The sequence below is a fragment of the Mixophyes fleayi genome, chromosome 7 (genome assembly GCF_038048845.1).
Source record: "Mixophyes fleayi isolate aMixFle1 chromosome 7, aMixFle1.hap1, whole genome shotgun sequence".
Classification (NCBI taxonomy): Eukaryota; Metazoa; Chordata; class Amphibia; order Anura; family Limnodynastidae; genus Mixophyes; species Mixophyes fleayi.
Genome location: NC_134408.1, coordinates 150,430,080 through 150,452,974, shown reverse-complemented (window position 1 = coordinate 150,452,974; position 22,895 = coordinate 150,430,080). Strand labels below are relative to the sequence as shown.

The window sequence follows — 22,895 nt, the reverse complement described above, 5'->3', positions numbered from 1 at the left end:
CGAACATGTGTACACCCACACCGACACCGAACATGTGTACATCCACACCGACACCGAACATGTGTACATACACACCGACACCGAACATGTGTACATACACACCGACACGGAACATGTGTACACACACACCGACACGGAACATGTGTACACACACACCGACACGGAACATGTGTACATACACACTGACATGAAACAAATAGCAACATTGTGTTTTATTACTCTTATTAGTACTGGAGTAACTACTGCGGTTTATTGTATAATTACCACACCACAATTAACACAGAATTACAATGCTATAATTATACAGTTTAGTTTATTAAATATGTCTCCCTGAAGGTGTCTTATATTCACCTCCACCGTCAGAGGACTGTACTTTATTGTGCTGTTCACGCCCTTCTGCAACTTTCACTAAGTCTACACATTGTCTATTTCTGGTGCCCGGGGATATGACACATCTCTGCTGCGCTCTCTGCATTGGACACATCTGAACCCAGAGGAGCAGCTATGTGACATATACCAGCACAGGGAACTCAAATAAACAGAAAATATGAGGATATGGCCGACACGCTCAGCAAATAGATGGATTTACCAACAGACGTAGGTAGACATGTACAAGACAATAGACAAATTACTTTTCAAAATGGACAACACACTTTACAGCAATACCCAAAATACAGAGAGCAATAAATCCTACTCAGCTTGAATGCAAACATACGGTCAAGATATAGGAAGCTTCACATATACATGAAAGTTACCAGTTGCATAATTAAACAAAAGCACAGTGGTTAGCATTGCTGCCTCACATCGCTGGGCTTGCGAGTTCAGGCCCTATCTGTGTGGAATTTGTATGTTCTCCCTGTGTTTTGAGTTGATTTCCTCCAGATACTCTGGTTTTCTCCCTGGCCCAAAAACACTGCTGGCTGCTGACTAGAAATGGACGGACGTAATTGTGTGTACATGTGAGGGAATTTAGATTGTAAAAATATTTTCATTTATTGCGGAATTATTCACCTGGCCGGATGCAGTATAACCAGGTGATTCCACTGGGTGACACAGGCAGATACTTCACCAGAACACTGCAAAACAATAATGTGATACTAAACATTCACCAGCTAACTCACGTAAAACTGAGTGTTACTGTGGATTATAACCTCTGCGTCTGTTACACAGGGAGCCCTGTGTGTGTGATTCCAGGGGAAACCTAGTACATACAGCACAATACAGGGGTCTGAGATGCCCCCCGTGGCGCTGACAGGGGACACGACAGGTACATACCACACTTTGCTTGGCATGATCTACAAAACAGCTGCCAGTATGTTCCTGCAGTACAGAAGTCGGCTGAGCAGAACATGTGTTTAAACTTCCATTTCACGCCCAGAACGTTGTACCCATGTAGTGTAAACAACATTACGCAACTGTGAGCTGGCTGCTCTCCAACTGATCCGTATCTGATTATTTCCCCTGTGGTTTAGAAGGATAAGAAGTCAAGTTGAACTACTTCCTAAGTGAAAGGAAGATGGGATGTTTCCCTCAAGGAGGGGCAGCGCCCAGACGCTTATCAGCGCTAATGTCAACACTGTCTGCAATCACACTTCCTGCAACTGTGCAAAGTACAAACAGGGCTGGAGCACAGGAGACGGCAAACTGGACGGATTCTGCATTACAACCACTAGGCTTAAAAATAATGTTCCTGTATTTAAACCTCACCCCTTGTAATAAGTAACTTGTCACTACACCCTCTGTACAAGGGTCACCGACAAGCCCTGCTGGGGAAACTCTACTGTCCCACAGAACATTGCCCAGAGGTGCTCCTATTGGAGAGAGCAGGGCGGGCATTGTACTAGACTGTAGGCATGGAGAACATGTCCTAGTCTGTATGTTCATGTGCAATGTTTTTATTTTTTTAAATCATAGAATTTAGTTGGGAATTATTATCTTTGATCGACACAAAAAACAGTTATCAATAATGTACAAAAGAAAACAAAAAATTCTTAATTAAAAGTAAAAAACAAACAAAAAACCCTCAATAAATAATTGTCCTGGAGGAATAATTTGTCTCTAGAAGTCACCTAATGAACTGAATAGAGGCAAACTGTGCACAATTAAAGTAGATCAACAATTTTTAAAATAAATACACCTATCTCTCAGAATCCCACAGTTGTTTAGTGCATTTGCAAACAAGAGCTTCATCATGAAGATCAAAACACAAACATTCAAAGAAATAGGCATTTTGAAAGCATCAATCAGGATAAGATTATAAGGGGGTATTCAATTGTTAGCGTTAACGCTAACAAACGAGCGCTCAAAAAATCTTACCGTTAATACGGTAATTACTCGCGGAATTTCAGCTCGCTGCTCCCTGAGCGGCGAGCTGAAATTCCGCGAGTAAACTACCGTATTAACGGTTTTCGCGCGCAATATTACCGTATAAACGGTAATATTTTTTGACCACTCGTTTTTCAGCGTTAACGCTGACAATTGAATACGCCCCTAAGACTTTTAATAATCATCAGATTACTGTTCATCACAGCCTATCAAAGAAACATGGCACAACTGTGAACAGGATAACCTCCACTACTTAGCATCCATGGGAGGTGGACACTTGTTGAGGGCCACCAAGGGTGTAGGGCCACTTTGACAGGTAAGCTAGGTACACACTACAGTAATTTCATGCAATTATCGTGTACGCTCCCACGATCATATTTTATCTTACCAAAACACTTCACGTCTGTTGATTTGGCTTTCTAGACTTCCTACAAAATCAAGATAAACGATGTAATGGTGTTGGGCAAATATGGCAGTGTGTACACACTCAGCACCAGCAGTGTAGGCAGATATCTGTACAGTTTACAGAGTCACAATCTTTTCAGCAGATGGTTATGAAGATCACAGATCTGAAGGTAGATCGTGTAGGTGTGAAGATATGAATCGGCTGCTCATCAGGACTTTCAGACGTTAGTAAAATCATTACAGAGGTTGCATCTGCAGTAATTTTGTACAGTGTGTTCTCAGCTTTAGTCTTCATGGCAGAGATGGTGAAAGGCTCCTTCCCCCCCCATCTCTGGACACTTGTTTAATAAAGCGAACACAAAATCTGCTATATTATTATTATTAGTCTTTTTCATACAGTGCCTAAATCTTATGCAGTGCTTTATACAGGGAATATTTCATTGTTCCAGTGAAGCTTATAGACACGGTTTTGTCCAAGGTCAATTAACCTACCAGTATATTGTTTTATACTGTGGGTGGAAGCTGACAAGAACACAGAGAGAACATACAAAATCCACACAGATGGGGCCCTGGTCAGCGCTGTGATACTGCAATGCTAACCACTGGGCCACCCCGAGACCCCCATCCAACCTCCTAGAACGGGGACAATATTACAAACGGTACTGCTGGTATAACAAGGGGTGAAAAATTATGTCATCAAATATTCTCTGAATTGAATTTATAATCAAGAAGATCCCTGTTGTGTATTGTGTTGGTCACAGGTAAGACTTCCTGGGTTAATACATTTGATTCCATGATGTAAGAAGATACTTTAGTGACTGTATGAGGAGAACAGCGGACAGTGCGACAGAACCGCGTTGTGACTACTCCAGAGACGGAGAAGGAACACACATTCCTATGTCTGCAAACACTGCATTACACGGCCTGGCAGAAGAGCGACGCTGGCGGGGGCTGCAAATTAAAAACAGTGGGTGGCTTAATAAAACTTTAATGAGCCAATGGTTTGACACAGTTCCTGGGATTGAGAAGAGAGAGATTCACAGATGATCTACAGGCCGGGTACAGAACGGGATGTAAGGAGAATACTGATGTGACTGTACGTTATTAACCATTACAGGACACAGTGATCCATCTGCTGGCTCGTACCCATCAAGAGCGCAGCGCGTATACTCTCCTGTGCCTTAGTGATGTCACAAAACATTGGTTCCACCCACAAAATGGCTGCCTCCACTGTGTGTAGCTGTAAACACTGCCACTCTGTACCCATCTGTGCAGAAAGGGAAAAGTAATTTACTTTTGTTTAGGTGTAAGGCTGAATGATCAGCTATGAACAAGTTATACACCTTGGTTAATTTTGCACGCTTGAAACAAACTGGTGATCGTTTGGCATCTATTTATTTCAATCATCCCATCAACCCCCCCCCCCCCCATCTTACTGGCCGTCATGAAGCCGAGGAGGGGGGGGGGCAAAAACCAGACACGACAAGTTCACCCTCATAAAACTACGCTCATTGCACCCAACAGCAGTAACGCTCTGAGGCTTCCGTGTCTCTCTCTTCACACTGATTATGAAAGAAAGAAAGAAACAGGGACAAGGTTCTAACCTGCTGCCAACATTCTGTGCTGCTATCATAGTAACCCAAAATAGCACCACACCCTCAGACATCTAACGCTTTACACAGTATAATAACACAGTGCTTGCAGTCTAAGCATTGAGCAGAGAGAGGGAAAACTATGCACACACACACACACATATATATATATATATATATATATATACACACACACACCATTTACATATACTCCATGATCAGGGCTAGCTAATACCAAACATTTACCTAAAAACTAATTTTTTTTCTGATAATACAAGTGCTGGTAATATATGTAACATCTGTAAATCATACTTGACAACTTTTCCTCGTTGGCTGCAGGGAGATCCTGGGGGAGGTGGGCCTGCGGGGGTGGGGCTTGATGAATCACATCATTTTGGCCCTGCTCCCTAAACGATTGCCACAATTTTGGCCAATTACAGCAGGGGGCGGGGCTAAGATGACGCAATATTTGTGTCATTAAGCCCCGTCCCCGCCACTTATCTACTGCAGGGGCGAGAACCGGGAGGTTGCACTGCTCTCCCGGGAGGTCTCGCAGAAATGCAGGAGTCTCCCGGACATTCCGGGAGAGTAGACAACTATGCGTTAAAGAAAAGCAGCTAATGAATCTCTAGAGACTGAAGTTTGTTTTACATTTCTGTCTCCATTACTGAAGTCATGTTGTCTTACTTGTCAGTCTTTGATTAAATCTTGGTCTCCATGAAAATGGCCACCTCCATAGGCATCAATACATTGACATAGGACACAATTTCTGAGCTGTGTCATCATGCCACAGGTGGTGAAGCCAACCACGTCTAGTACTGACTCAGCATCAGGGAGAATATCAGACTCTTCAGGGAGTGAGGGAGATCACCCCTATTTCAGGCAGTCTCCCTGATATTCCGGGAGAGTTAGCAAGTATGCTGTAAATAACATCTGTAAATAATATGCATCCTGCTGCTTTTATTTGGTCACCGTGGGGAAAGAATTAGCCCATATATAACATTCCAACACATGTCAGCTCCAGTTGGGGGCGCTACGGCGTCCTCGTCCAGGCGTTGCAGTGACTGCTAGGAATCGCTCCCAGACATCACTAACCTCCGACTAATGACCAATTACTGGCACAGAAGGTGCCTTGTACTGAAGAACAACATATAACCCCTCTGACACCGATGCTGGGTACCAGCCTCAGACAGGCGTATTCCTAGACGAACCGCCCACACGGATAAGTCACCCAGTTCCCAGGCCTCTCTAAGGGGAAACACAGAATGTCACTGCAACCTCAATGGTTACTCCGAGGCAGAATGTAATACACATCTGGTTGTGGGATCCTGTAAACACTCTGCAGAGACCACAAGTTGTGAGTCTATGGGAACGCATCAAACACACAGAGACATGGTGGATTCAGCTATGTCCAGAAAGTCACGTCAGTGGCTCCATCTTATCTGTTATAAACTACATTGTAATCCTGGACCAGACAGAATGATATATACACATCCTGGCCCAGTCCAGAGCTGTCCAACCAGCAGCCCATAAGACAACTATACGGGCTGTAAGTTTGTCAAACAGATAACTCATTGTGGAATCCCTGGGACTGTTCTACATATGGACCCACCGGACCTTTCTGAAGTGAATGCTTTGTACTGTTGTTCATTCTAATGCTGCGATTGGCTACAGATGATTCTAGCCCCACCCACTTTATCGCCTGCATGTCTGCAAGTAGCCAGTTGTGAAGAATGAATATCCCTAATAAAAGGCCTCTTCCAAATAATATACTTCCTGGACACCAGGGTTTTTGGCATCTCTAAATGTATCCACTAATATATGTCAAACACACGGGAATGATGAAAGCTTTTCCGAGAGTAATTGCTTAAAGAAAAAGTAAATCATATTAATAATGTGGGAATGCTTTACAGTTATTTTGCAAAATACATCATTCACTAATAGATGATATCATTTCCATACAAAAAACACATAAAGCCAAAACTTAATTAAGTCTCAGTAATCACGGGTGGCTAATACGATCCCTCTGTAATATACCAATAACAAAATATACATATGGGGCCTGATCGTCGTACGCAGCTTGTGGGGGGAGCACAGAACTTGTGTCATTTGGTCCGTTTGTGCGGATCTTGAGATGCGTTTCCATCTGAATGGTGGTGTAACGTGTCGGGGCAGCCTTCTGTATTTCCTATACAGATCATACTTGCCAACTCTCCCGGAAAGTCCGGGAGACTCCCGAAATTTGGGTCAGTCTCCCGGGCGAGCTGGCATTTCTCCCGGATCCTGAATATCACCGAGAATCGCATCATTTTGGAGGGCGGGAGGGGGCGGGGCGAGGCCAATCGCGATTGGCCTCGCTCCGCCCCCCTCCAGTCACGCCCCCTCTCCCGGAAACAAGTATGATACAGATGCAATAACTACTTTCAATAGACAATCCAATGTTAGTTATCAGATGTAGTAGCAGCTGTAATGATCGATCGGAGCCCAGAGATAAGAGACCACACACAGTGTCTGCTGTCCACATTGAGCTGCTTCACTCAAGGAAATAGCTAATATTTTTATAAACAATAATCACGTCACAACAATCAGTCAATGGAAAATATCTGTAATATTATGGAAAGGTTCTATATTAATCAAACAGGTATAAAACAAGGTACGGTCAAGCTTAATGCTAAATGTCATCAAGTTCCTTATTGTTATCCAATCAGGATCCTTGAGGCTGTTATAACTTCTTGAGTCTGTCACATTAGCAGGCGCTCAGGTAATTTCCTTAGTGATTCGTTTTTTCATTCCAGACAAACATTAACACAAAATATCTGATTCGATTTAAAGAGATAAAACATCTTAATAGAATTAAGATACAACATATAGAATCATGCAAAACACTATTTCTGAACATAGCTTAAGGCCCTAAGTAATAGGATAACCTTAGCAATATTTTTTCTTGCTTCATATGACAGTAAACCCCACAAACACTTTACCTAAACGTTACTTGTCGTATGTGAATAGACAGAGTGCAGGATACGCCCGTGTATATGTCGGCACTGACACCTGCCCTGTAGTTGGTGCAAATGATACGGCTACAAAAAAAAAGAAAAGAAAGAAAAACCGACAAGACGATGTACAAGATACCCAGAAAAAACTGACGCGGCGCATGGACTGGGGCCAAAGATTAATGAGGCGCATGATACAAAACTTACAGATGCTTGAACCTGTTAGCAGTTTGCTTGTGATTTGGGGCTCAATCTAACATTGTAAACTGGAGATAATAGTGGTGACAACATTGGATATAGAGGTGATAATCTGGGATATAATAGTGGTAATAATGGAGATAATGGAGATAATACTAGATGATAATGGTGGTGATACTTGATGTTATAGGGCCCATGACTTTACCGCCCCTTTTATGGATGAATCCTCATGATCTGGTAAATAAATCTACAGCGATCCTTATTAACTATTGAAAAGGAGCAGTCAGCAGGGTGCAGCGCTCTTTAGGTTGGTGTCACATGTGCAGGTGTCGGGAACACGTGAAGGATGATCAATCTGACCACGTCACCTTCCTCCACCGCAAGTTACTCCATCATTGTCCGTGTTCCTTGCACCACTGAACTCACATACATGTGATGTGCGGTTTATGTACTATAACCTGACTGATGACGAGGTCGCATCCTGCAGCCATGATTACAAGCAGACATTACCTGACCATGCTGGATATAATTATAAATTGATATAGAAGTCACTGCGTAGAAGCCTTTGCTTTTAATATGCTTGGTGTCCCTCATTTACCCAGGTATTTCCATTATTTTATCCACTTCCCATAGATAAACCGCTTGGTTTCTGTCTAACCTCAATACTATAATTCTATGTAGAAGATACTTGAAGGACATTATTGGTGTCTTGTAAATAAAATAATATATTTCATCTGGAACAGTGCGAGTGACGAGAACGCAGCGATACAACATAAAGGTTCTCTAAGGCAACATATACAAACTAAATCATACAGTGTAATTATTCCTAAACGCATCGTTCTTTACAGTGAGACACATTTGACCCATTAACTACTGGTAGTGGCAGCAGCTGTAGGATGGTCAGCCTACTGACCTACTAGTGTCTGCTGCGTCAGTGATAATCATTCTTAGTGAACTGGTGCAATCTCTACTGTGAGAGGCAGCAACAGGTTAACTGTACAACTGCTCCTAAATCTGACGGACGGGCTCCTGAATTGTACATTATTCTGCCCACCCTGCCCCTCACACAGATGCCATCTCCGGTGCCCAGCGGATGATAGCTCCTGACAACGTATGCCAGTCTCATTAGCCGGCAGCTACATTGCTTTGTGCAGGGTTTGGCAACGCAGACATAAGGAGACAGGGCCCCCGGGGCGATCACCTCACCTTCCCATCTAGTTCCTGCTACGCAGATTGGATGTGAAACTCATCGCATTAGCACTAAACAAAGAAACTGGGTGGTGGATCTTTATCCTGTGTAGTTACATCTGAGCTTCAGAACAAGTCTTTTATTACCTCCTAATAAAAGGTCCATTAATAAGAAATTTCTATTTTTCTTATTAAAAACCTTGGAAAGCTACTGATTCCCTCCCCCCCCCCCCTAAATTTTAAGAGTCGGTGCCAGTTTTACGATGGAGTCAGTGGCCTGAATACGAGGAAAACGTCACTACACGCTTCACATTCACTTCTAATGAACGGAACCTCATTAAGTTGGTTAATTGTTCAGCATATGGAAATTTATGAATTGCAGCTTTGTTTGTGTATTACAGAATAGACAGCGGTTGCTGCAATAATCTGCAGGGAGATTGGACAGAGATAAACGGATAAATAACTTAGAGATCATAGTAGTAGCGAAAAGAATAAAAACCTGAAATTCTCAATGAATTCCTCACACCCTGGGCATAGGGGTGTCACCGCACGACCAGCCCCCCCAAACATCAGAGCTGTGACATGATGACAGGCGGAAGATTTGGAAAGCACACAACTATGTTTAAATGTCTAACGGAGGTGCTGATTGGACAGATCAGAGACTCCTGGGTTAGGAAACAACAGTCCTAATTGCAGCTACCCCGTTATTGATATAATAAGAGGACACCAATTTACAATTCCAGCGCCTGGGGCAAGAAAGACAAATGCGCCCATCAGCATTGCGCACTGGGCTGTCGCCCCTGTCGCACAGCCCTAGTTACGGCCCTAGAGGACGCTGAGCAGCAGGGGCAAGTACTGGCAAAACCGTGGAGGACCCTGGCATAGTTGAGAGTACATCATTTAGTACTGTAATAACTCCTAAACCTCTGCCCGGGGTACTATCAGAACTACCGGGCAGCTCGGTGGCTCAGTGGTTAGCACTTCTGCCTCACAGCACTGGGGTCATGAGTTCAAATCCCGGCCATGGCCTTATCTGTGTGGAGTTCGTATGTTCTTCCCTGTGTTTGCATGGGTTTCCTCCGGGTGCTCCGGTTTCCTCCCACACTCCAAAAACATACTGGTAGGTTAATTGGCTGCAATAAAAAAAAAAAAATTGACCCTAGTCTCTCTCTCGGTGTGTGTGTGTGTGTGTGTGTGTGTGTGTGTGTGTGTGTGTGTGTGTGTGTGTGTGTGTGTGTGTGTGTGTGTGTGTGTGTGTGTGTGTGTGTGTGAATTTAGACTGTGAGCTCCGATGGGGCAGGGACTGATGTGAGTGAGTTCTCTGTACAGCGCTGCGGAATCAGTGGAGCTATATAAATAAATGGTGATGATGATGAACCATACAAATCTCAGGAGCCAGTAAACCTTAAAGGTACCCACAGACACTCCAACGGGCAATCTCTGTTCCAGTAGGATAATCCCAACTGCACCCTGTGCGGGCATCGGCCGACACTTAAATAGTAACATACGTGACCATCTGCATTCTGATCGAACGGCTGCAGTTTCCCCTTCCATATATATGTGTCTACACCGCTCACACAGGGATAGACTGCAATCTCTGGAATAGTGGTCCAGCTGATAAAAATGGCGACATTACCCTAACAGCGGCCTATTATTATTGGAACTAACCAGCAACCAGACTAGTTCTTATGACAGCGGGTGATTCCTCTGAGCACCGACACCGCCGGCATCAGAGTTTCACTTAACCCAGATATGACCACAGTAGTTTACTTATTTCTCAGGTTGGGTAAATGTTTAATTCTTTGTAATCTGTAAATTGCAGGCAAATGGCAAAGCCGCAGGTTGCAAAACCACAGACAAATCACTCAAGAAATTCCAAAGCTGTTACAGAAACAATTCACACAATATTAGGCACAGACTGGGGAGAGGGGACAATGCAGATATATGCAGGACTTTCAGCTCTGCTCGAATGATACTTCAATACCCTCTGGGTCCTTAATAGCCTCGTACTGTGAGAAACATTTAGCGACATATAAACCTGCTAACTTTCTATAATGTAGACGTCTGGAATCTAGTAAAATAATACATTCTGTACATATTTGTTGTCAAAAGCCTGAGGTTTGTACAATCACCCAGAGCTTGTGCAGGGGGGGGGTGCACTGGGGGCCCGTGTCTTCTGTGTGGTCAGATATTCGTCATCATCACCATTTATTTATATAGCGCCACTGATTTCGCAGCGCTGTACAGAGAACTCACTCACATCAGATATTGACAGATATTGCAAGTGTGTACTCTCCCATGATCATATTTTATCTTACAATAACACATCGCATCTGCTGATTTGATTTTATAAACTTCCTAAAAATCACAAAACAACGATGGAGCAATGTCAGGCAAATGTGGCAGTGTGTACGCAGTCACCACCAGCAATCACAATGAATGCAGCAGAGGGTTATGAGAGATGATAATCATAGATCTGGAGGTATATCGTGTAGGTGTGTACACAGGAATCGGCACGGTCATGGGGACTCTCAGGCAGTAAGATTACATAGGTGTGTACACAGCTTAAATGTACAGACAGCAAGTGACGAGACTTCAAAAAGTGTGTCACAAGCAACTTATCTAAATCCCTTGTTCCAAGATACCCCTCTACCTGTACCCACCACTGCTCAGGGCTTCACCAAGTGTGCTGATTGGTAGTGAAACAGTGTTTCCCTACCAATCTGCCCAAAAAAGACATTAAACCCATTTGATATAGTTTGCTTGTGCCGAGAAAGCATCTTACAATTGTACAACACAAATGGGAACTAGATGCAATGGTCCTACTGGTATGTACACACCTCCGCTACTGGTATGTACACACCTCCGCTACTGGTATGTACACACCTCCGCTACTGGTATGTACACACCGCCGCTACTGGTATGTACACACCGCCGCTACTGGTATGTACACACCGCCGCTACTGGTATGTACACACCGCCGCTACTGGTATGTACACACCTCCGCTACTGGTATGTACACACCTCCGCTCAGGAACCGATAGTATTCACGTTCTAGAGAAAGACCATTCAGTCAAGAATAAAATGTGTTTGAAGGTTGTTCTGAACATTTCTACAGAAATAAAACAAAATATAGTCATAGAAAACTTCCATTAATGAGATATTATATGAAGCACAATTTTGAGGATTTGGGGGAGCGGAGGGTAAGGCCAAGCAGACCCTCTACCAGTCTCACAGTCTATGGTGATATGTCACTGTGCCCCGCTGCAGGATGGCAGTGCCTACGTGGTAATAAGGTACAGAAAGGTTCTCTATGCAGTACTAGGCATGTACCTATGTTATACAGAACATTTGTAGAAGAAATACAAATAAGCTACTTAGAAACAGGGCGAATTATCCACAAAGATGGATATAAATGAAGAATGAAAACGTGAGAGAAACGTAATAAACATATCAGAGAAACACATTTTGGATTAAACTGCTGAACGTATAAATATGTAACTTCTCTCAATGGTTCCTCACATGACCCAGAGGTCAGATGAGAGCGTTTCCCTGGTCACCAGCTCTGCGTTCAGTGGGGATCACTGATCCCTTTCTAACACTCCACTGATTTCCAAGGTACTGGAACAGATGTCCGACGGTACAGACCGTTCATGAATAACCAACCAACCCACTTCTGTGCTCTGTATCACTCTGAGGAAACCACTGTTCCTGCAATGTCAATAACCACACAACGGCACCCGTGCGATCCCTATAACTGCCCAACGACACCCGGACGATCCCTATAACTGCCCAACGACACCCGGACGATCCCTATAACTGCCCAACGACACCCGGACGATCCCTATAACTGCCCAACGACACCCGGACGATCCCTATAACTGCCCAACGACACCCGGACGATCCCTATAACTGCCCAACGACACCCGGACGATCCCTATAACTGCCCAACGACACCCGGACGATCCCTATAACTGCACAACGACACCCGTGCGATCCCTATAACTGCACAACGACACCCGTGCGATCCCTATAACTGCACAACGACACCCGTGCGATCCCTATAACTGCCCAACGGCACCCGGGCGATCCCTATAACGGCACAACGACACCCGGACGATCCCTATAACGGCACAACGACACCCGGACGATCCCTATAACGGCACAACGACACCCGGACGATCCCTATAACGGCACAACGACACCCGGACGATCCCTATAACGGCACAACGACACCCGGACGATCCCTATAACGGCACAACGACACCCGGACGATCCCTATAACGGCACAACGACACCCGGACGATCCCTATAACGGCACAACGACACCCGGACGATCCCTATAACGGCACAACGACACCCGGACGATCCCTATAACGGCACAACGACACCCGGACGATCCCTATAACGGCACAACGACACCCGGACGATCCCTATAACTGCCCAACGACACCCGGACGATCCCTATAACTGCCCAACGACACCCGGACGATCCCTATAACTGCCCAACGACACCCGGACGATCCCTATAACGGCACAACGACACCCGGACGATCCCTATAACGGCACAACGACACCCGGACGATCCCTATAACGGCACAACGACACCCGGACGATCCCTATAACGGCACAACGACACCCGGACGATCCCTATAACTGCACAACGACACCCGGACGATCCCTATAACTGCACAACGACACCCGGACGATCCCTATAACTGCACAACGACACCCGGACGATCCCTATAACTGCCCAGCGACACCCGGACGATCCCTATAACGGCACAACGACACCCGGACGATCCCTATAACGGCACAACGACACCCGGACGATCCCTATAACGGCACAACGACACCCGGACGATCCCTATAACGGCACAACGACACCCGGACGATCCCTATAACGGCACAACGTCACCCAGACGATCCCTATAACTGCACAGCGACACCCGGACGATCCCTATAACTGCACAGCGACACCCGGACGATCCCTATAACTGCCCAACGACACCCGGACGATCCCTATAACTGCCCAGTGACAACCGGACGATCCCTATAACTGCACAGTGACACCCGGACGATCCCTATAACTGCACAGTGACACCCGGACGATCCCTATAACTGCACAGAGACACCCGGACGATCCCTATAACTGCACAGAGACACCCGGACGATCCCTATAACTGCCCAGTGACACCCGGACGATCCCTATAACTGCCCAGTGACACCCGGAAGATCCCTATAACTGCACAGTGACACCCGGACGATCCCTATAACTGCACAGTGACACCCGGACGATCCCTATAACTGCACAGTGACATCCGGACGATCCCTATAACTGCACAGTGACACCCGGACGATCCCTATAACTGCACGGACTGATATCCTACACTGGACCAATCGGTAATCAGAAAATACTTCAGAAGTTACATATGTGAATAAACCACAGTTCTGGTAAAGTCCGTTATACAAACTTCATAACTTTCCAATGTATGAATGGATGAGGTTCAATCATCTTTTAATAATCAATCAGTTCTACTTTAAGGTAATTTCAGCACGAAAAAATTAGTCATAATATCGATGCTTCTGAAAAACATTAAGTTGTACGTTACTTTGCAATCTCCCACATTGATGATGGTAAACCATATAAAACGCCATTTTACCTCTCGCTAATTTCATTATAAATATTCACAGACAGAGTTAAGTTTCATCTGATCAGAAATCCATATTTACTGCTAAACATGTCATGAAAGAAAGTAACAAGTGAAAACAATCAACACTTATTGAATTGATGTCTCCTCTTCCCTGTACACACGGACGCCGTAAAACATCACCCATTAGAAGCAGAGACAGAACTTTGTACGTTGTGCTCCATTTTAACACAGCATCCGAGGTGCACGTAACGTCTCCATTATATCGTACTGAGCATTAATAATTAACGCTGCGCACAATCCTATGTCCGTCAGGTCTATTGGATAATATTATATTGGACTAAACATTAAAGTGTATTTAACAGGATTTTTGAACACAAAGTTAAACGTCAGAGTACAACGTGTACGAGCTCTGATTTCTGCCACCCGCTGTGGTTGGGGTCAAGATCGTCTTCAGAAAGGTGCAAAACAAAAACTGCTTTTTTTATTTGCAACCGGTGAGAGGAGCGGAGATGATTTTACCATTGATACAAGTGAGCGTTATGTCATGTTACTGTCATACAGATTAGGAAACGGTGTTCACACCAGTATTCCCAGTGAGAAGGGAGGAGACAATACAGGCCGAGACTCCAATCTCTTCCATATTCCAGTAATAAGGGCCTTCAGAAAGTGACCTCAGACACAGGGATTACAGTGAACGAATGTCACCAGCAAACAGCGTGACACAGGAGAGCGCTGCTCAAAATGAGAATTACAATGCAAAAAATATATAAAAAGATCTTCTTTAGAAAACAAATGTGAGATCCTTAAAGATACGCCTCCCCTTCTCCTCAATGCCATCCAGTCTCATGATACCTTACGTATATACCTGCACCCCCAAATGATGTATCTCAATCTGGGGTGCAACTGTGTACAAAGCAGCATAGAAAGTAAAGGGGGCTCAGGGAGGGATCCAGTGTTGTGTTCTACAGACACAGGGGAAGGGCCAGGAAGAAAACTTTGGGATCTAAACAATTTAAAGGAACATTAAACTCCACAATTAAAACATTCTGAAATTAAGCATAAATGTAATAAATACAATTAAGTCTTATCCTGACTTTCCACCGCAGCTCTGTTAGTATTGTATTACCACATCCATTACAGACAGCTGACACCACTTCCCATTAAGTCACTGTCCTAAAGATATGGGATCTCATATAGACAAAATAACTGAAATGTCAGTCAGTTAAGCTGCTGTGATACTGCATAATGCACGTTTGCAAGCCTGTCACTCACACTTTGCTAGCTCAGAATGGTATAATATATAGAAGTGCCCCTCTCCTAACATGATAACCCACTGCTAAGGGCGAGAGACAGAATGATAGACATTACTTACATAACAAGTATAAGCTCTCTTACATGGAAACTCATTATTGAGAAAGCTCTGAATTAGGGATAAATTATGGCAGCTGTTCAGTGACTTTGTACACACCGACATGATCTCCGCAAGTTTCTTCCTATAGTTACTATGAGGAGCTCTACTGAACAGTTTAATAAGGAGGGAAATGGCAGGTGCAGTGCGAGGAAACACAGGTGACATTTTTAAAGGTGTCTCAGTGCATTTTAGGCCAAATCACAACAAAGCAAAATAGACCCCAGCCCTGTGTATTATATAGCTCAGTAATATACATTCTTTTATATATGGCAAATAGTAAATTTACACGCTCACACATACCTTAATGATCCCATAGATTGTAAGCTTGCGAGCAGGACCTTCTCACCTCTGTATTGCCCAGTATTGTCTATTATTACATTTGTCCCTAATTTATAGAGCGTTACATAAATAAATGTTGAGAATGATAAGGTACAAGGGCACTATACTGCGGTGTCGCCCACCAGAGTCCCCCAGTCAGACAATGAAGGAAAAGAACGGCATTATGGGAAGAAAGACGACATACAGGGAATGAGGGAACAATTTAAAGAATTAACACATTAACTTGGAGGTTTTGGAAGTTACTCACTGAAAGTACCGACAACGATAAGGAGGATTAATGGCTCTAAAATTTCAGGGCTGACATTTCAGAGTTGTTTATTTTACCATTTACTAAAATGTGTCATCTGAAATTATTGCAGATTTACATGATTTAAGTATCATCCCTCTGCAGCCAGTACAATGTCAGGAATCCGATGTTTACCAGATAGAGGTCAGTCCGATGTGTAATCAGAGATTTCTCAATGAAACCAGAAAGGATGTAGTGAGCACATTACTGTGAATGGGATGACATCTGTCACGGTGCCAGGTCTGTAGCTGGGACAGAGATAACTCTCCCACCACAACACATAGAGGTCTGCATTGTACACTCAGCAAGTTATGCAGACGGCACATTACGGGTGGTCACTTAAATAGTTTACATTAATTATAGACCGATAACAACCACCAGGGGAGACATCTCTGCTGAGCATCTGGACTGAGAAGCTTCACGTTGGATATTAGCGAACACGTTAATTCAACTTAAAGGAATTGGAACATCTAAAAAAAATTAAAAAAAAGTGTTTTTCACTTGTAAGTAAAACCCATCAGTTTGGAAAGGTCAGAGCACCACAGCTTTATAATAAGGACTCATCCAGGACGCTGAAAAACAACACCTGTTAAAAGCAAAACCTTGTACTTTGTTCTCGATTTTAACAAAGCATTCAAAGCGCGTTCCCAAAGTTTCCCGGGAGCTCAGCGTACAATGTACTTACATGACTGCTCCAATGGAAGTTCACTATATTTTATTTAACGTTCATGCTGGGGAACATTGCAGACAACAGTGTAAATGATGCAACATTAATCAGAGTGTGTACAGGTCCATTCAGTTACATTACTTTTTGGATTTTCAACATTAATGGAGATTTAGCAGGCACTAAAATCACGTGTTACATGTCTGGTCAGGCCGGAGTACACAAGGCCTTATATTCAGCCTGATTGTCCACCATGAGTGTTTGCTCTCAATAAAGCTGGGTACACCCCAATTTTACTTTAGATGTGATTTCTGTAACGATTTCACCAATGACTGAAAGTCCCGATGACCATGGAGATTCCTGTGTACACACCTACATGATTCACCTTCAGATCTGTGATCTTCATCTGTCATAACCATCTGCTGTAAAGATCCTGACTCTGTACCCTCTACAGATATCTGCCTACACTGCTGGTGGTGACTGCGTGCACACTGCCACATGACCAACATTGTTCTACACACTCCCACAATCATGTTTTATCGGACCAGTTTTTACTAGCACAGCCCTGGTTTACCCATTACTCCATAGCAACAGATTTCCCATCTTCAACTGGGTGGTTGAGCCTCCGAGTGCCCACTCAACTGAACAGGTTGGAAATCTGCTCTAGTTGTATTCACCATTTCAACGCAATGTGTGGCAACGTGCCACAAGCAGATGCAAATCAGCCCAGGAGAAACCATTCTCTGCAAAACTCTACAAAGTCTCCCCATAAACTCCAGAATTCAAGTCGAGCTACTGACCTTCAAAGCCCTCACCAGCATCTCCCCCTCATACATCTCTGATACCATCACAATACTCTCCCTCACGGCCTCTGCCGACACCTCTCCTCCGCTCTAATAACCACCTGCTATCTCTAGCCTCCAAGACTTCTCCCGTGCTGGCCCCTTCTTACTGAACTCCCTACCCCATCTGACCAGACTCTCTCCATCTTCAATCTTTTAAGCACTCTCTCAAAACCACCTATTCCCTACAGCCTACCCTTCTCCCACCGGGTAATACTCCCTCTGTCTCAATCTCTGAGTCCCACTAGCCCCCGTTGTCTCAGATTTGCGCTCTCCCTCTAGAGAGTAAGCTCACACAGTCAGGCCCCTCTGTCTCACGTCTGTACTTGTTTTATATCCAGTGCTGCAGAGTTTTGTGGCACCTTACAAACAAACAAATGATGAAAGTACATTTTTTTCCATTTGATTTGCTCATATTATTCCTTTAAACATTGCTCATCATAATCAATATTGCACGATCACATTATAATATTATTCATTTATTGTTAATTCATTATTAATTCTTTTATATTTCTGGCCATAAAACAGAATTAGAGAATACAATCAATCACAGAGACTGCAAAGAGAAAACGTCAATTTGGTTGTAAAACAATAAATTGAGGACAATTAACGCTTCTATCGCTGCAATAAATGGAGTCAGCCGGTCATTTATTATTTAGGAGCTATTCAATTGCACAAATTAAATGCAAGAGAGCAGAGTTCAAGGGGCAGGATATACACATCTAGTACAAGAGTGATCTGTGCCTTAGACAACACATTACACAGAATGCTCCACGCTGCATTAGGTCAGCAATGAGCTGCATTATACAGACTGCAGGCAGATGTTAATCTGGTTCCCTGGTTGCTTGAGAAGAAGACAGCAAACTGCAATCCATTAAGGACAGTTAACACATTTACAATGATGTAAAAGGAATTACTACCTTGTGAGGGGATTACAGTGCAGTGATGTTCATCAGAGGGCGTAGATCACCACTAACTACTTCCGAAACAAGTTACTCCGAGCTCATAAATGGGGAGCAAATCAGCAGGTGTTGCAGCTTAGTGAATACCGAACATACTTGTGTGTAGAACAAACCTCTAAGATTACAGGGTGATGCTACTGGATAATATCCTTATTTGTAATACAAACACTGTGCTTCCTCTGTGCCCCAGTGAGATTATGTCACGCATTCCACTCATTAGCTTCCTGCAGAAGTCACCGTTTCTAGCTTAGAGAGCACCAACATTGACCCTACGTACGTTGTTATGCTGCTATCTTTACTGGGATTCTCACTTCTAAAGTACCAAGACTGTAACATATAACATACATGTAACATTCCACTACAACATGCTTCCTGCGGCAGCCTGTAGCACACAGCGTATCTACTCCAGCGTCACCGACGATGACACCACATACAGATGGCTGCAACGTCCACACCAAACCCCAATAATAATTGGAATTATAACGGTGCACATTTTGGGGTCACATACTGTGACATGCCGCTAATCAGACGATATGGTAGCGTGCGAGTGTGGCAGTCCAACAACGAGAGGACAAGCTGGATTTACTGAAAAATCTTAATGGGAAACGGAATAAAATGCACTTAAAATGATTTATAGAAACCAATCTATTTGATGTATATCTTTAATTGCTGAGTAAACAGAGTACACCAATATCTGAAATAAGCGTCATTAATAGTCCACTACTGCAGCCTATGGGTGATGCCACATTTTACCCTGGAGAGTGGGTTATATAGATGCAGGTATTTAGGATTTGTTGTGCGCATGGCAGAGAATAGAAACATAAACAAAATAAAATAATGTGTTTAGGAGAATCCCGCAACGCACCTGTTGCTGGGGCTGAGGATTCTCCTTTGAGCGGGCGCTAGCTGCTGGCCGTCCCCTGCACTCACTTTACACCAGCCCATCTTGCCTCTCTGGCTTGCCACACTATAAGTCCTGGCCTGATTGGCCTACCAGCTCGGGCTCCACCCCTTGCGCTGTCCAGATTACACTACTGGCGCGGAGGACAGGAGCTGCACATGGAATTAGCGCGGATCAACATTCTGCAAGTTTTGGAAAGCTTTTAATTTATGGTATTTGTTTTTATAAACATAGAAATGTAATTGTTATTATTAGGCTACCATGTTTGTATGTTGAATTTTGAACATAAGCCAATTACGTTGAATTTCTGATAACGGATAAAAATAACCCTTATTATTCTCATTTTACTTATATAGCACCACCATATTTAGCAGCGCTGTACAGAGACTATTTACACACACACACACACACACACACACACACACACACACACATAAGGATCCATCTTTTGTCAGCAGCCAATTAGCCTACACCCATGTTTTTTGACTCAGAGAGCTAGTGCACCCACAGACGAGGATATAAAACACACAAACACCACAAAGATAGGGCCCTGGTTGGAATTGAACCTATCCTCAGTGCTGTAATGCAGCAATGCTGACCACTGTGCCACTGTGGTAGTTTTAGCCCACAGAGAACAAAAATCTTTGCAACCACTGAGCACGGTGGATTACAGAGGTGACTAATAATCCAAACAACTCAACAGGACATCATTTTTCCATTATTAAATAAGATTAAAAAAGAAAAAGTGGATGTTATGGAGGAGCTGGTGAGGGTTACACTCACAGTAACACTATTCTGCTGCAGCTGCTGGAAGGAGATCAGTGAACAGCATTACATAGACTATCTGTGTGCGATCACCTCTATGACATGTACACCTGATGTAACGGCATCCTACAAGACATGACAGGCAGGACTGATTAATAACAGTCCTTAATCACAGCCATCTGATGCACGGTAATTATGCAGTGGATAATATTTTCTTGCAGTGATCCCAGGGTACAATATATAATAACTACTGGGGCCTGCACCGAATCTGAATAATGACAGAAGCAGTCACAGACGTTACGCTTTTCATTTTATACACAAGTTAATGCATTTTCTACCGTTACCGTATAAAATAATGAGAAATAAAACAGGGATTTGCGAATGTGAAGCAGAGAAACTGATGAGCTGATAGTAACAATTTGCTTTCAGCATCTTATGACCAAGTGGAATCAGTAGCTTTGGTCACATATAGTGACGTCATCCGATATCTGTACTCCCAAACTACATTCATCAGCATTATATTGTGGCACAGTAATCAGAAAAACAAAGATATAGACAGGAAGATTCTGCAAATTGCTGTTTAGATAACATACGATTACAATGCACATTTTAGAATGCAGTATTATAGATAGCTGGCTCTGCTCCTACACAGGTAACAACACACATATTGAAATGCACATTGCACATGTCAGGACCAGACACCGCACACTGAGCTAGAGAGGGATAATAAGATCCATTTGGTGGGCACACACCCAAACATTACAGACTGCTCATCCTCATAGCAGAACTGGTGCCAGCGGGTGCTGTGGTCCCTATGGCTGACAGCTTGGGAATGTCTCCATGTATCAGGTCCCTGGATCACCGAGCAAAGTGTCATGTGAGGGACCTGGAGCACAATCGTACATCCCGAGGGACACATCACACCGTATACACAACTTTACCTTCATATAAAAGCCACTTTTGCAGTTTGTGGTGAGGAAACAGGTCTTCCAGCCGGCACCAGTGAGGTGTCTGTTCCCAGCCCTCAGTTCCACTGAGGTGGCAGAGGAGGCGCCAGTCCGGGGAGATAGAGCCTCATACTGTGGCTGAACAGGGTGCTCTGGGGTTGGGGACTGAACGGGGAATAGGGTGGGAATGGTGAACAGAGGGAATGAAGTGGAGACAGCCTACAAGGGCTGCGGTACAGGGGGAGACTAGATGTGCCAGAGATGATACTGATATATATGTGACAGGTGTATGTCATAAAACATTCAGCTTTACAGGGAGCTATAGGTGACAACAGGGGAAGGACGGAGGAGCTTTATTTAAATGATAGATGACTACAAATGTAATGAGATGTAGGTGACAGTATATACTGATGGGATACAGGGATCTATAGGTGAGCGTGTAAAGAGATGGTATATAGTGATAATCTATAGGTGACCGTGTAATATGTTAGAATTTTGCAATCTATAGGTGACCGTGCAGTGATGGAAGTTTGCAATCTATAGATGATGATAGCGATGTGTATAACTATTTGTCTATGAGTGACAATGTGAACTGATGGGGTATATGGAGCTATAGGATAGCAATGTACAGTTATGATGTCTAGGTGACAGCGAGGATGACTTAGAGGTACAGGTGGGAGTGATATTGGCGATCAAGGAGGCAACAATAGCAGTAGGGATGACAGGAGGTGGGGAGTTCTATAGGGGACAGGTGCGGACCTGTAGGTTAGATCTGTAGGAGACGGGAGAGGACCTGTAGGTTAGATCTATAGGGGACACGAGGAGGGGTCTGTAGGATAGATCTGTAGGGGATGGGAGAGGACCTGTAGGTTAGATCTATAGGGGACAGGAGGAGGGGTCTGTAGGATAGATCTATAGTGGACAGGAGGAGGGGTCTGTAGGATAGATCTATAGGGGACAGAAAGGGGGATAGATCTATAGGGGACAGGAGTGGACCTGTAGGAGAGATCTATAGGGGACAGGAGGATGGTTCTGTAGGATAGATCTGTAGTGGACAGGAGGAGGGGTCTGTAGAATAGATCTATAGTGGACAGGAGTGGACCTGTAGGATAGATCTATAGGGAACAGGAGGGGGGGATAGATCTATAGGGGACAGAAGGGGATAGATCTATAGGGGACGGGAGTGGACCTGTAGGAGAGATCTATAGGGGACAGGAGGGGGGATGTAGGATAGATCTATGGGGTACACGGGGGGACTGTAGGATAGATCTATAGTGGACGGGGTGTGTGTAGGATAGATCTATAGGGGACAGGAGGGGGGATATGTCTATAGGGGACGGGGGGGGGGGTTTTCTCTCTGAGAGATCTATAGGGGACAGGAGGGGGGATAGGTCTATGGGGTACACGGGGGGCTCTATAGGAT

The 22,895-nt window shown here is 44.1% G+C and overlaps 1 protein-coding gene across 2 annotated transcripts in view; it reads right to left on the bottom strand.

Moving 5' to 3' along the window:
- The window catches only part of PTPN4 (protein tyrosine phosphatase non-receptor type 4), an 87,167-nt gene extending 64,372 nt beyond the window's left edge, over window positions 1–22,795 (bottom strand). Inside the window, exons 1-2 of one of the 2 annotated variants that reach the window (XM_075181126.1) lie at window positions 22,575–22,795; window positions 21,467–22,468 (exon numbers count right to left, since the gene is read on the bottom strand). The gene's annotated coding sequence lies outside the window, so the exon portion shown is untranslated. Of the gene's footprint in view, window positions 1–1,275; window positions 1,295–21,466; window positions 22,469–22,574 lie in introns of those variants that run through there. The other variant, XM_075181125.1, reaches the window with a different exon arrangement.
- Between the last annotated feature and the right edge of the window lie 100 nt (window positions 22,796–22,895).